At 36.8% G+C, this 14819-nt stretch overlaps 1 protein-coding gene across 3 annotated transcripts in view; it reads left to right on the top strand.

The window, feature by feature from the left end:
* Positions 1-14819, top strand: part of NKAIN2 (sodium/potassium transporting ATPase interacting 2) — a 542224-nt gene that overhangs the window by 96638 nt on the left and 430767 nt on the right. The window contains exon 1 of one of the 3 annotated variants that reach the window (XR_007202131.1): positions 1050-1085. The exons of the other annotated variants lie outside the window; for them this stretch is intronic. The gene's annotated coding sequence lies outside the window, so the exon portion shown is untranslated. Of the gene's footprint in view, positions 1-1049; positions 1086-14819 lie in introns of those variants that run through there. 3 annotated transcript variants of the gene reach the window in all.

The raw sequence follows: 14819 nt of genomic DNA on the forward strand, positions 1-14819 counted from the left end.
GGAAGAATTTGCAGTGGTGGGGCTGGGTAGGGACATAAGTGCAACCTGTTTTTTACCATCTCTGTACATCTTTAGAAATGAGATAATAGCAGTGTCCAAATATATTTATAGTAGTATGGCAGAATCTCAGTCCTGATGAAGTAAATAGAAATTTATAAAGATTACAGTAGTATCAAGATCTGACTTTCAATTATCAGTACTTACAGTTTGTTCACACAATACTTTCCCTGTATAGATTAGTAATTGCTTGCCACTTCAAAAGTCTTTGTTCAATTATATCTAGGAGAGAAGAGTTCCCTAAAGCAGCTGATATGTGATGAGCTCTTTTAGAGAAGCTGACCAGTGTTGCCAATGATTTCACTTATGCTGCCAGGTCTGATTTTTAAAAGGGATCAGAACCCAGTGTGATAATCTTGTTAATATTTGGTGTTGAAATGGAGCTGAACGTATCTGAGAATCTTGGCCCAGGTTTGAGTTGTAAACTATCTTGTGAATTGTACAGGTGAGAAAACTGCCAAGTGAGAGGAATGATCTTTGGAAACTAATGAAATGAAACATTCAGAAAGAAGCAAAAATATCTCTACTGCCCAATTATAAGGTTTTACTTAAAAATAATCTTTTTCCAACTGAAGTTAATCTTAAGAACATAGAAAAATTCTTCACAAATGAAAATATTTTCTATATCTAGCATTTAGTTTAATAGTATTCTTATTTTCATACAGGCAAGAAATCCCATCCTGATAAAGTGAAAGGCAATCTCTTTAAGGTGTTGTAGGATACTGGGATGTTCTGCTTTCTGTCTTCAGCTTGGGCTTTGTTCAAAAACAGAGAGAGGAGAGTGCTTGGTTTGTTTTTTTTTAATTTTGTTTTGGTTTTTTTTAAAGTATTTATTTCCTGGAACATGTAAGATAAGGAGAAATCAAACTTGTCTGAAAGACAAAATATAAAATTGCTTTTGATCTATTCCAATAACAGCTTTCTTTTTCTTTTCCAGGAAATTGCATGCTCTTGAATGTTGAATTAATGAAACCTAAACATGTATGGATACCTGTATATTCACTCAAATGACTCGAGTGGTTACTCAGGTACTAAATGAAAAGGGGAACATAAAATATTTCAGGCTGGAAGGTTAAAATATTAATGAGTCATGAGTTTCAACATCATGAGAGGTCTAAAAATATCTTTTATATATATTTTATTCAGGTTCTGCTAGCAGGATTTTTGGTAGAAAGTCAATTTCTCTCTAGCCTTTGGTGCTCTCAAAGTAACTATGAACATACATGAAATTATATACCATCATCACAAAGCAGCATCATACTTAAACCAATAAAGAATCTTTGCTTTAAGTTCCTGTTCCAAATATGTGAGTAACTGTGGAAACTTCTACAGTATAAAAGGTACATGGGTGTGATGAGTTGGACATGTAGTGTTGAAACTTTCGTTATTACTTAGGATTTTGTTTTTGCAAGAAGCACAATTGTTGTGAGAGAACAGAGGAATAACACTAAGGATATCTGTTGGAAAGGGTTGACAGCCCCTGCAGTTTTATACTGAATATGAATTCACAAACCCACTGCAGATGAGAAGGTGCATTGAGTTGGATTATAAATAGACTGTAGTTAGCTTTGAAATGCATCCATTTTATTCTGAGCTTCCAGAAAAGTCCTACAGATATGCAGCTACAGTGAGAGCTCTAATGTTGGTAATAAAGAGAAAATGACAGGAGTTTTATTTGGAGTCTTCTGACAGCTGTAGAAGAAAAAGAAATCCAAATGTTGTTGTGGTGCCTTTTTTTTTCCCCCTCTACAAACAGTGAAGGAGTAGATTAAAAAACTTTCCATTCTCAGGAAACAGATCCTTGTTCCCAGAGAAATGCACTTGGTGTGACTGGAAATGTGTATAGTTCTTGAGCCCTTTTCTTCACTCTTCCTTTCTTGTGCTCAGATGCAGCAATCCCATTGTAATCCAGAAGAAGACAGGTGCTGTTCTTTTTTGAGGTCTGAGGGAGGTGGGATGGCAAGACCTACACTTTTCCTTTTGTCAGCAGAGCACTCAAGTACCTCAAGGTGGTACTCGCCTGAACACACTGGTCGATGCAGCATTTTTGTGATGCCAGCAGTAAAGTCAGTGCTATGTACTGCCCAGCCCAAATTAGCGATCTTTGTCTTGTAAGGGATGACTCGGATCCACGGGTTAGCCGAGTCTCTGTTTAGAGTGTGTGTGGAATTGATATCAAAAGACTATTGAACAGTGTAGCCCTGTCCTAGATGGAGCGGAAGTGTATCAAATTAAGGCATGCTACTCTTTGTGTATTAAATAATAATTCTGTGTAATCTCCCCTGACTACCACCTGAGGCAGAAGAACATTTCTTCAGCCTCCTTTCAAATACATATTTTAGTGACTGGATAAAGAGTCTGTTCTTCTAATAAATATCTCAAATGTGGGAAGTTTTGAGTTCAGATGGTCTTTTTTAGCTTTTTACAACGTGGCTGAAACAGTCATCACCAAACACGAGAAATGGTATTGTGTGTGTTTTGCTGCTAAACAAAATCAGCACAGCCCTCTTGATTCCCCAAGTAATTTGATGCATCAGGAGACAGATGGCAATGATAAAGCAGTGGAGAGCCGAGAGTCTTCAGCTTGTGTCAGCAGCATGATGGTCTCCAGTTTTGGACTCTATCTAAATATTTTTAGAGGGAGCATAAGGATGAAAGGCAATGCAATTATTGCCTTTGCATGGAGTGCAGAGGTCTTCAGCACTTGCACAATTTATTTTCTACACAGTATGATGGGTTTCCTCAACATCTGTACGTGAGTGCTTGCACACTCTGGGATTTATCTTTGCACAGTTAAGAGAGAAAATGAACACAATATACAGTTTGGTATTGCAGATAGTTTGCAATGGAACAGAGAAAGGATCAGCTTGCGCAAATCTGGTGGCCAGCCAAGGTCCTCCAGCTGATGTGGAAGACTTTCAGGTAGCAGGTGAGCTGGTGTATTCCTAGCTAGGTATGCCTGATAAACCCTGAATCTTGTGGGCCTTCTGCAGTGCTGATATAATCCCTTAGGCATAAAGTAAAAACAGGCATGTGTCTAATCTGTAAAAAGGAGACACTAGTGCTGTTCCTTCTAAGAATGTACATACTGTTTAACTGATGCCATGAGGGCTATTCACCCCTTGACACGATCCTTTTTATAGCTTCTGTGCTGCTGTGGGCTTACATCATAAAGTAGCTAAATAAACTATTTAATTTGCTGTACATTCTTTTGTGCTCCTATGTTCCTTTATGTTTGTCCAAAGCAAACTGAAAAATTTGCAGTTCTCTGGGTCATAAAACCTCACATCAGTATATGAATCCAATTATTAGCATTGTTAGAAACAAACTAACATGAAACATTACAAAACTAATACCAAACAAAACCTAGCAATAATCATCTGTGTTCTTTTACCTCACACTGCATTCTGAGCAATTCTCTTACTCTTCATCAAGCTACTAGGTACTGTTTTTTTCCAAGAAATGAGATCTCCATTCTTTCTGGGTGTTTATCGCTCTGTTCTGGTGCCTGTCTCTCTGCCTGTCTTGTTCATAACAGATGTCAGTGCTGTGAATTTTTCAAGGCAACTGCAACCGTTGTAATTGATGAAATATTTTGGGGCAATATCAGCCCATACTAAAGCAAGAATATGTTCTTCAGTTTTCTTATCTTTCAACACTGAAAACAAAAACATACTGTTATTGCAAAATATTCTACTCGTCTGTGCAAAAGGTCGTATTAGCTTGAGAGCATGTTTCTTGTGATTATTTCCCCAAATTAACATTTTCTTTTATATACCCATCTTCCAGTGTGACTGTTCTAATCCCATTGTGCCACTGCTGAGTGTAGTGAACGTTTACACAGCAGCCTCCCTTGCTGAGTTTCCTTTGGAAGTTAGACAAAAAAAAAAAAATTACATGTAAATTAAGCACATTTGGTCATTGAGATACAATAAGCATAGACCACAATGATGCCACTTTTATGGCCACATTTCAAAACACTTCATCTCTTTGATCCCTTTGTTCTAATGCTCAAAATAAATGTTAGCCTCTGAATAACATTCTGTAATGCCACATGTAAAGGGTTTGTTTTTTTTTTTTTTTTTAATCAAGGACCTAAGAATCTTGTTCCATTGAACAAACCAGTAACAATTTGACAAGGAGGACTGGAGCTTTAAGATTTTTTTTTTCCCACTGTTGCAATAATTAATTGCAGTGGGGCATCAAAGAATTTATACTGTGGAGTTTGCAAAGAACTCAGTTGTCACTCAAAACAAGTACTGAATCCATGTATTTACATTGCAATAGCTAACATGTCATGATGATACGTATTTTCTCTGTAAAAATGTTTGCTTAGCTTTAGAAAACCTTCTCTCCTTCTAGGAAAAAATCCTCTATTTTGGTGGTCTTTCTTTGATAGCATGCACAGCAAGATATTTGAAAGGAAGTGGATGTCCAGGGTGGGATTGAGAGTTAACAATTCTAGTAGTGGGATATTTTACTTGGGATCTTGGGGCTCATACTAATGAACCTTAGACACTTTCTGTGTTATCCAAACACCACATGGTGCAAAATCCAACTGCTGTGACTACTTGGAGTATTTCTCTTCTCAATGTGTGACTTTTGAAGAATATTTTGTATTTCCTGTAATTTCTCTTCCCTGCATGCATTTCCTTTTTACTTGTACAAGTGAAGCAACAGTTAACTTGACTCCACTCAAGCACTTTTTTTGGCCTTTTCAAGCAAACAATCTCTCATCACATCTGTAGAGAAACTTTGGGAAGGAGTCTGTAAAACAGAGAAAAGGCAAACCAAAACTTAAGTGTGGAGTAACTTGTTTTAATATGCTGCATCAGAAATAGAATTTAAATTAAAGGCTGGCTTACAGATGCGTTGACTCTATTTAGCCTCTGACATGTGCTATTTGTTTATTATGTGTGTATAGATGCATATTTCTTAGGTAGCTCCTATACTTAGTTTTATTTTAGTGGTGTTAATTCTCAAAATACCTCTATTTAAAACTGAAAGACATCTCTTTGAAGAAGTTTCTGTTCTTTATTTTACACCTCTGCTCATGCTTTTCCACCCAGTCCAGCCCCCAACCAAGCAAATCTAACATGCACAAGGCTCGTGAAAGTTTCTCTTAGATCATGGATTCTTTTGTGTCCTGATTCCCGTTTTTTAAAGATGGAAAACTGAGATATGGAGAAAGGTTAAGCTGGTGAGCAGGGAAGAATACAGAGCAATGCTTCACTGCATTTTGCATGGTAATGTTGCATGATTTGACAGTGTTGTTACCTACTAGGTAGTCAAGGAACCATCAACAGCATTTGATAAAAAGGTTTAAATCTGTTGGGTTTTTTTCTATTCTCTCCATACATTGACCCAAACATGCCCTCCTGAATGTTTCTTTGGCTTAGGAAAAGTATAACAGCTTCAGCAGGAAGCTGAAGCCCTCCTGAAGTACCTGTTGATAGCAACTTTTAAGTTTTCATATGCTTATCTACTCCTGAGCATGCTTATCTTAAAACATGTAAGTTGCTTAAAGTGATGTTTCCTTTCAAGAAGGCTATTTCTGTAATTTGTCAATTTTATACTGTTTATTGTATCATCTGTCCTCTGCCTTTGCCTCATAACCTGTTGTGATTCCTATCATTACTATGACTAGCCTGGGAAGGTATGTCTTCCCTGAATATTTTTACATGGTATATGAGTTTGTAAAGATTGAGAGTTTTAACTTCCTTTGCTTGCTTTGTATTTTATCTGATAGAATTTGTGTATGAGGAAAAAGCTAGGTGATCCAATCTGTTCACTGGCTCCTCCTTGTTCTCTGTTATCAGAGGATAGTTTTATGCTGGCTGTATTAATGTACAATTAACCTGACTGTACTTATTCAAAAAACAATTGTGCTATTTTTAACCTATAATGCTTATGTATTGTAATCATTGAGTTACCTGAGACTATGACAGAAATGCCTGATCAAAGCATTAAGGATGTGTTCAGGAATGCTCTTTGTATTTTCAAGTAATAGGAACATTCTTTGTATTTTTAAGTAATATGGATACTTCTGCTAGAAAGAGCCCAGCCAGAACTTCCTTACCCAGAAATGGCTGGTAGTTAGAAGGAGGACTTGATTTATGTTGGGAACCATATTTTGTGTGGAGTCACTAAAGAAGAGTAATGAAAACCCCTTCCCTTTCTCCAACCCCTGCTGTGCTTACTGCGAGGTTAAGAGCAATAAGATATTTTAAAGGTGTCCTCAGACACCCTCATTTGCCTTGGAAAGCTTTTATTGGAAGTGCCTGCTGGCAGATACTGTAGTTTTGCAGGCTGAGTTCACTGTGCCATAGTAGACTGAGCAGCACCCTGCATGTATGATATATCAGCTTGATGCTAGTCAGCCCGTCTCATAAGCTGAAGCGTTTTCCTGGTTGATTTCATAGTTCATTAAAAGACTTGCATTTTCCTGCAACAGCTGAGTGGCAAATAAAAATACCACTAAGTTGCAGAGACTCTGCTGCTAAGTAATTCTAGCCTAACTGGCCATGCCTCTAGTAAGCAGTAAAATTGTTACCGGTGACAGCACCATTATTAGTAACGTCTCATTCATCTTGTATCCACGTTCCTTGAATTGAGCTGCTTTTTTCTTATGCCTATTATTGAACACTATTTTAAATTATTCCCTAAGAAAGAAAAAGGAATGGATTTAATTCATCTCCTTATGAAAAGTTCTGATGCTCTGTCTTCAAACAATTATGTCCTCAAAATTTAGATGGAAAATAAAACCGAATTGTTTACTTATTTCCAAAAGGGATCCTTATGCAAGGCTTGATTTACCTTGATTAACATAGCAATTTACCACACATTTCAAAAAGTGATGCTAGTATTTGCAGCTCAAAATAGAGATACCTTGTAATTCCCAACTGTATTCAACACTGTTCAGGCTGCAAATGCTGTTAAAGTGGAGATGCAATAAGATGTCATTTCAAACAGGTTTTGATAATAAATAACCAGTGAAGTGATTTAGTGTTAAAGCTATGTATAATCTTTCCCTTTTTTACCATCACTTCCTTGGCTAACCCCTTCAAAATGCATTTTTATCCAAGGCTTATGAGGTAAATATAATTTCCTCCTTTTTCCTGGAAATGTTTAGGGTTAAATGGTATAGGCAAAATGTTTGCTTCATGATGTTAAATAAAAGGAGTCAATGCTTTTTCAAAAACCTGAAAACACAAGTAAGGGTCTAAAGCAGGCCATTTAGCTTTGTTTTTCCCTAAGAATAAGGGGGATTTGGTTTTATTTTTTGTTATCTTCCTTGGGGAAAAACCTTCTAAAATGGCTTCCAGAGATCATAAAAACAAGTGTTGCTGGTGTAAATTTATAGAATTAAATACCAGCGATATATTTTTCTTGTTTGTAACAATTCTACTTTTCCATCTAGCACTTACGAAAGATTAAGCAGGCGTGTGGTTACAGTGTTTGCCAGGGACCATGCCTGTAGTAAATGCTCTTTCACTTCAAGGTTTTGAAAATTTCTTCTGCAAATATGAAGTATCTATGTGCCTGTTTTCAAGAACAAGCCATTGACCATCCCTGGAGGTTGTGCAAGGCATGCAAGCTATAATGTGACTCTGAGTCCAGCAAGGTTTGGGTTTTTTACACAAACTACTACGAAAATAGTTTGTTATGTCCTAGGGCTACTCTCCTTTCTGAATGTCTTCGTTTTACACTAAACAAAGTTTGGTGGAGGCAGGTATATGTGAACAGAGTAAAACATTGCTGGCAGGTTAGGACATAATGGCAGAAGATGCAGTGGTAATTCCTCTGCCTTCCTATCTCCTTACTTACCCTCCCATCAACCCCAAAAAGAAAAAACAACAACCTAAAAAAAAACCAAAACAAGAAAAAAAAAAAAACAAAAACAAAAAAACCAACAGAAAAAAAAACCACACCAAAAAACCTCCAACCTGCTAACCAAACAAAAATCCACTTAACAGATAAAAATTAGGATATTCATTTTGAGGTTTAAAAGGAACAGAAGAAAGAAGCAGAGACCCCTGAAGTCTTGTTTCCCATTATTTTCCCTTTTTTTCTTTTTTAAATTTTATTTTGGCTGTAGTTTTGTTTTTGAGAGAGTATAGAAAGATCTTTACTAGAAACACAAGCTATCATGACACTAGGTACATTTTAGTGGGTCGTTCATTTTCAGAGGCACCAGCCCTTCCACTGTGTATGTGGCTGCCATAGACATAAGGTATGCTGCTAAGCTGCCAGGTGCCAGGGAAATTTGATGCAGTAGGGGCTGGGTGAGTTTTAGGACCAAGTACAGTAGTGCTTCACTTGTCTTTGAGTCATATCTGTACATGCATGGACAGCAATAATACTTAGGAGCCAAAAAACCCCACTTGATCTCTTTGCTTTTGCTTCCTTAGCATTGGTTTGGTTAATAATTTATACTCCCCAAACTTTCATAGGGGCAAAAAAGTGAGATTAATACAACCACCCTGCTATCTATGGATAGTAGATTTTGAAATCCAGCCCATTAGAAGGATTAGGGAAATATTGGGCAGTATGCTTTACAACAGGTTAATCTCTGAGTTGTGTATCAGATTTTTCTGGGGAAAACACAGTGGCAACCAATGAAACAATTTCTGCAGGAATTAAAAATTGACTTAAGGTAGGAGTTGAAGCACATTTCCTAACTTAATGTAAAAGCAGGTATGAGACTGAAACATGCATAGTTCTATAGGAGAATGAGTTGTATTAGCAGCAGTGTAACTTTAACCTATTTTTTTTTCCCAATGTTTACAGTGTTATGGACAGATTCTGTGAAAAAAAGCTTTACTGAGTGTGTTGAGGCTGGATACCGAAGTTCCATTTAGATCCTGTAATGTTTTTAAGATTAAACAACTCTTTAAAATGTATGAGACCCAACCTGGCAGGGATTGCAGCTGGGTGCTTGGGGTAGTGGCAAGATCATGGTGCTCTTGTGAGATCTGAAAGGTAAGCCAGAAGGAAGCCAGTGTCCAACCAGAACATCACAGAAGAAAAATAAAATTGCGAACTGCCATAACTTTTATTGCTTAGAAAAGATAGCATAGCAATTCTGTAAGTAATTGGCAGACATGCATGGTTACAATGGTTAAATAGTTAAAAAAAAATGGGCAGTGCACTGTTTCTTAGACATTCTTGGACTGCTTTTTGTTTCTTCCTACTGTTTCTTATAATGAACTTGATTTTTTCAGATTAGATATGAAAATACATTTTTTAAGTATCCAGAAATAGCACTGCCACTGATTCAAAAGCCTAGATAGAATTAGAGATTTTGTGGTCATGTTCATCTTTAAAATGCTGTATTGAGATATGTGGATTTTGTGATAGAGGATGAAACATCTTGTCATAGCACCTTTTCATAGACTGCAGTTGTCTTATGAAATTACTTTTAGCTTCAGCATATGCTGGATCAGGCTCACAGTAATTAAACTTGGAAAAAGACCTATAAAAGCAGACAAACACATCATTTTTATTTTTAATTAAAAAAAAAAACTTTTAAAAAAGCAGATTTTTTTTTTGTTTAAGCTTTGGTTGTTTTGGGTTTTTTTTTTTTAACTTCAGTATTAAACAGGCATTAGCATATATTCCTTTGAATAAAGAACTTAGAAAACAATCCCTCCACAAATTGCTGCCCTGTCCTATTTTTATTCTATATTTTGCTACTTCCACTTTAATTCATCTAATTTTATTACTACATTGAATGTTAAAAGAAAAGTGAGTTTTTATGGTACCATCCTGATTCATTAAACTGCATCTCATAGTTCACTGTCAATATAGAAAACTTAAAGCTGTTCCTCGGGTTATTCTGTCTTTTCATATGCTCTTAGAATAGTCTCTCTGCACTTAAGAGTTTTTCTTCTAGAGCTCAGCTGGAGCCACCTGCCTAGGAGATAAAGTGCATTTCCTTAGGCTCAAAGTCAGCCTCTGATAGACTGTAGCCAGACCTCATTTCTTAGAATTTTTTCAACTTAATTTTTCCTGATGTTTCTCCATATCATGATTTTTCTCATTAACTCCTCTCCTAATGGTACAACACCACCTGAGGTGCTTCAACACTTCATTTCTACTTGGGCTGTGTATTCTGGTTCAGTGATGCAGGTTGATTCCCATTCATCACTAGCACGGTATAATGCCTTCCTGAACAAATCCCCTACTTTCCTAATGTAGCAAATTACTGAAACCAATTTTGGCCGCCTCTTCACATTTCTTAGGCTGATTACTGACTCTTGAAACCTCGTTTTGGCATTATGGAGCAGCAGACCTTCCTGCCTGTCTGATTTTATACAGGCTAACTAAACTGCAAAGGAGCAACCCAGGTGCCTAAGCAGGGGCATCAGAGGAATACACAGCATATAATCTAAAACATCTGGGCAGATAGGCTTTGTGATTAATGGGAGACTCTTCAGGATTAGCAGTTGGAGAGCACTCAGGATTACTTTAAAGCACTAGATACATGTTTTTAGGCTCTCAAATCACTTCCCAGAATTCCTGCTCTGAAAGAAAGTGTTATTGCAGTTAAACTAAACCAAAACCACTCAGTCCAAAATACACATTTGATTATTTTTTTGAAATTCAGTCATTTTTGTTGGTCATAGTTGCAATGCCTTTTCTAATTGCAATGTATAAACTTGACAAAATGTGTCTGTGTGTGGTTAGGTCTTCTGAAAAATCACAAGAAATATTTGAGATAGGGTGAAAGAATTTAAGGCACAGAATGCCAGAAAAGAGCCCACTGGTTGTATTTAACATGGAAGAAAAACTTTTAATCCAGTCATTCTTTCTATATGCTGTGGTCCTGCACTGGAGGAAGGTAAAGTATTATTATTATTAAAATATACACACTCATACACTTTCAGCCTTACTTCTCTTTAAACTCCGTTCAGCCTGAGGAATTAAATAGCACTGTACCATTCTTAGAGAATTTAATTTTCAGGTCTTTGTATTGCTAGACTATTTTAATTTCCTGATAGTACCAAAATATAGACACTTTGAAATTTCAAGTTTCATTTTCTTGAAATTGTGAAAGTATTTTTTGTAGAATCTAGGCTTTCAGAGGATGTCCTTTTTTTTCATAAAAGAAGATCCTAATCTTGAAGGGAGAGGGCTGGAGGAATGAATATTGACTTGTATTAATGTTGGAAACAAAGTAAGGCTGAAGCATAATTTTTTTTTCAGTGAAAGCAATGAAAACGAGAAGAGATGCTTAAAAAATGTTAATGAAGGACTCAATTATGAAGAAACTGCAGAACTCAAAGCACCCAGGAAATTGCCACTTATTCATATTGCAGTGAAACACATTTGGTCCTATTGGGTAATTTTTTTTTTTTTTCCATGAGCCAAAGACATCATTATTTCAACTATTTCATAGCCTTGACTCCCACACACAGCTGCACTGGTATTTGGGGTTGGATGTGCAGGAATAAGCATCACTGTGGCAAATATCTCATCTTTGCCAAGCATGGTTAAAAAGAGGAGAAGAACCTGGTGTATCTCAGGAGTACAAGGAAAATAAGTTGGAAAACTTGGACGCACAGTGCCTTCTGTGCTCAAGGTTTTTCTTAAGAGTGCTGTCTGCCCTTATATGTTGTTTCATCTGCTCTGCTCAATGGAGAGATTACACAAAAAAAAGTGAAGCCTTATGCTCCCTGGAATAAGGTTTTTGTCGGTGAAGTGACATTTCTGTGTTGGAAAAAGCCCAGTAACAATGGCAGTTAACTGATACCTCTATTCTGAGTATTTTCACATCCTAGTTTGAATGAAAACAGCATTGAAAAAGGATGAAACTACTAATGATAACTCGGGGTATGTTCATGGCATATTCTTGATGAAAGCAGGGCTCTTGTCCTTTGTATTGCTAGACAGTTCCAGGCAAAGACATCTGAAGAGATTTGGCTAATTTAGCGGCCGGTGTTACCTCACACTTGTTCCATTTATGGACTGGATGAAGAGCTGTTTGCTAGTGGCTCTATCATTAATGACAAACACAAGCCCACAGAAGGAAGAAACTTCTAAATTATTAACTGCCTGATCAGCAACTCAGTTGGGAATTTCACTTGGTCATGAATGCTGACAGGTTGTTAGGGAAACAGGAATAACTTAACCAGCTGCCTAGGTTGAAAGATGAAATCTTTTTACATAGTTTGGCATCTAATAGCTGAGCTGCATTTGCACATAGAAAACGTAGTAATGCTTTTCATTCAATACAGGCATCTTGAGGAATCACAGAACGATTGGGGTTGGAAGTAACCTCTGGAGACCACCAAGTCCAAACCCCTGCTCAAGCAGGTTCACCTAGAGCAGGTTGCACAGGATCACATCCAGGCAAGTTTTGAATATCTCCTGAGAAAGAGATTCCCCAACCACTCTTTGCAGCCTTAGACAATTTAGGTTTTAATGTAGAATCTTGATCTGTGGGTTTCTGGTGTGATTCATGAGAAATCCTTGGATTTTCATAATTCTCCCCCTCCATCATCTTTTTTCCTGTTCTAACCATTCATTAAAGCCATATATAAATATTCCTTTGATATCTTGGCAATTTTACTTCCCAAGTATGGTGAGCCAAAATTCAAAGTGGTTCAGTGTTACAATTTCTGCTTAGGCTTTTATTTAGTCTGCCTCCTGTGCTAGCCATATGTCCTTCAGGATCAGTAATAGGTACTTCCAATGGCTGAGGCAGTTTCCTTTTGTTCTGGATCATAAAACAACCACCTGGAAAGGCAAGTGGAGAATCATAGGCAGGAAGAAAAAGCTGTGTTTGACTGGGAGTTAAAGTAAGATTCAGTCTTATGATTTGGAGAGATGGGGTTGTGGTTGGCAGGAGGACTTTCCTGCCTGCATTAGCACTTAGGCTGTAGAAAGTTGTGAAATGGATTCTGTGGCTCTCAAACTCTCAAAACTCACAGTGACATGTTCATTAGAATGGTTGCTGGTCCCTAAGGCTTTCCTGTTCTCCTGAGTATTTGCTTATCTGGAAACCATCCTGCTGGAAGAGGGATTAAACAATTGTTACAAAAGAATATTTGTATTTCAAAATTTTATCTGCTAGAATAATTGGTCACTCTTTATCTGTTTGTTTCCTCCTTCTTAGTGTGTGTGCTAGCACTGGTCAGCAAAAGTAGGGAAAGGTTTTTCACTCATTGGATCATAGTAAGGATGCCTGGTTTACTGTAGTGTCACTCATTTGACCTGTGACTGGACATGTAGAGAGTAAGACAGTATATGACCATCAGTGACTATAAATCAGTATTCATCAGATATTAAAGGATCTATTATTTAGCAACCAATCAATTGAAGTTTTTGTACTAAATTAGAGCAGTCATGCCATTGAACATTTATTAATACAGGTATAGTTCTCTAATCTCAGAGTAATCTAGATTTTCTGGGACAGTTTGCAAGAAAGACAACTGATGGGAAGCCTGGAATCAAAGGGTATGCAATAACCTTTGACCAGACAAATATCAAAGATGAGGCTTTAGAGTTTTAGCTGTCTTCAGAATTTCAGATTTAAACATGTTACATTTACACAGTAGGTCTTTATGGCATCTGAAGCCAGGTTTTTGTGAATTGCCATCACTGTAGATAGAATAATTATCAAAGTAGTTTTCCTCTTCTTATTCTTTTACAAAACTTTGTACCAGTCTGATATTTCAGAGCGAATAGATTAAAATACATGGCAAAAGTGTGTCCTTAGTGCTGATCTTTACCATTCAAATGTACAATAGAGAAAAGAATACATTGCTGTTGTGACTATTCCAAGTCACTGCTGCTCTTTTCTCACCCCTTTACATTCTTCCTTTACAGTGCTTGAATGGTTGACCTTACCATCAGCATAATTCTGCTGTATTCCTAGGTCTTAGCGTTGCCCCAACAATGGAGAACAACTTGACTTGTTTCACTCACCTGGTTGTCTAGAGCCACTTTGTATTTACTGGAGGGAAGCAAGCGCAAGGAAGCAGTTTGTTCCACCCCACAATGTAAATACTTGCTTTTGGTGCAAGTCTGCAGACTTCATGGAAATGCACATTTCTTTCTCTCAGCTCAGATAACTGAAGTGTTTAAATCTATGTCTGGGCAGATTAAATGCACCAAAATGACAAAGTATAGGTAAAATTAAAGCTTTTCTTTGGATAGGAAAATAAAACATTTCTCAGTCAGACTCTCTCATATCCTAAAGAATTTTCTTGTGGGTTAGAAAGCTTGAATAAAATTAATATTCCAGGTAGCAATCCACTCTTTTGTGTAACAGAAATTTCCTTTGGTATGTATTGTGATATGTACATTACTGGATCCCCCTTCAGCTGGGTTTCTTTATTGTTTAGTTTTTGGGGTTTTATTCGTTTGCTGGTTTATGTTCTAAACAATTCTAAACAAACTTACTCTGCCCACAGTCACTAGAGAAAATTTCACTTTCTTGCCTAGACTTCTAGAATCATCTTTTTCTAGAAAAAAGTGTACTTCCTCACTTTTCTTTCTTAAATGTAGGAACAACTTCCCTCTTATATTTATTAGAAGATTTAAAAAAAAATCTACAGCTCTTTTTGCTTTTATTTTTGTTTGCTTCTTTTACAAGCAAGTCTTTTTCAAATGTAATGCAAATAAAATAAACTCTCTACATTGCCTGGTAGTAAAATGGGGAAGCAAAACTATACCCCGTAGTATTCAGGATCATCAAATCCATTTTTTTCTCTATTTCAAAGTAGTGGTTTTTAACTGCTAATGAAAGCATTATA

Source organism: Corvus hawaiiensis, chromosome 3 (genome assembly GCF_020740725.1).
Source record: "Corvus hawaiiensis isolate bCorHaw1 chromosome 3, bCorHaw1.pri.cur, whole genome shotgun sequence".
NCBI lineage: Eukaryota > Metazoa > Chordata > Aves > Passeriformes > Corvidae > Corvus > Corvus hawaiiensis.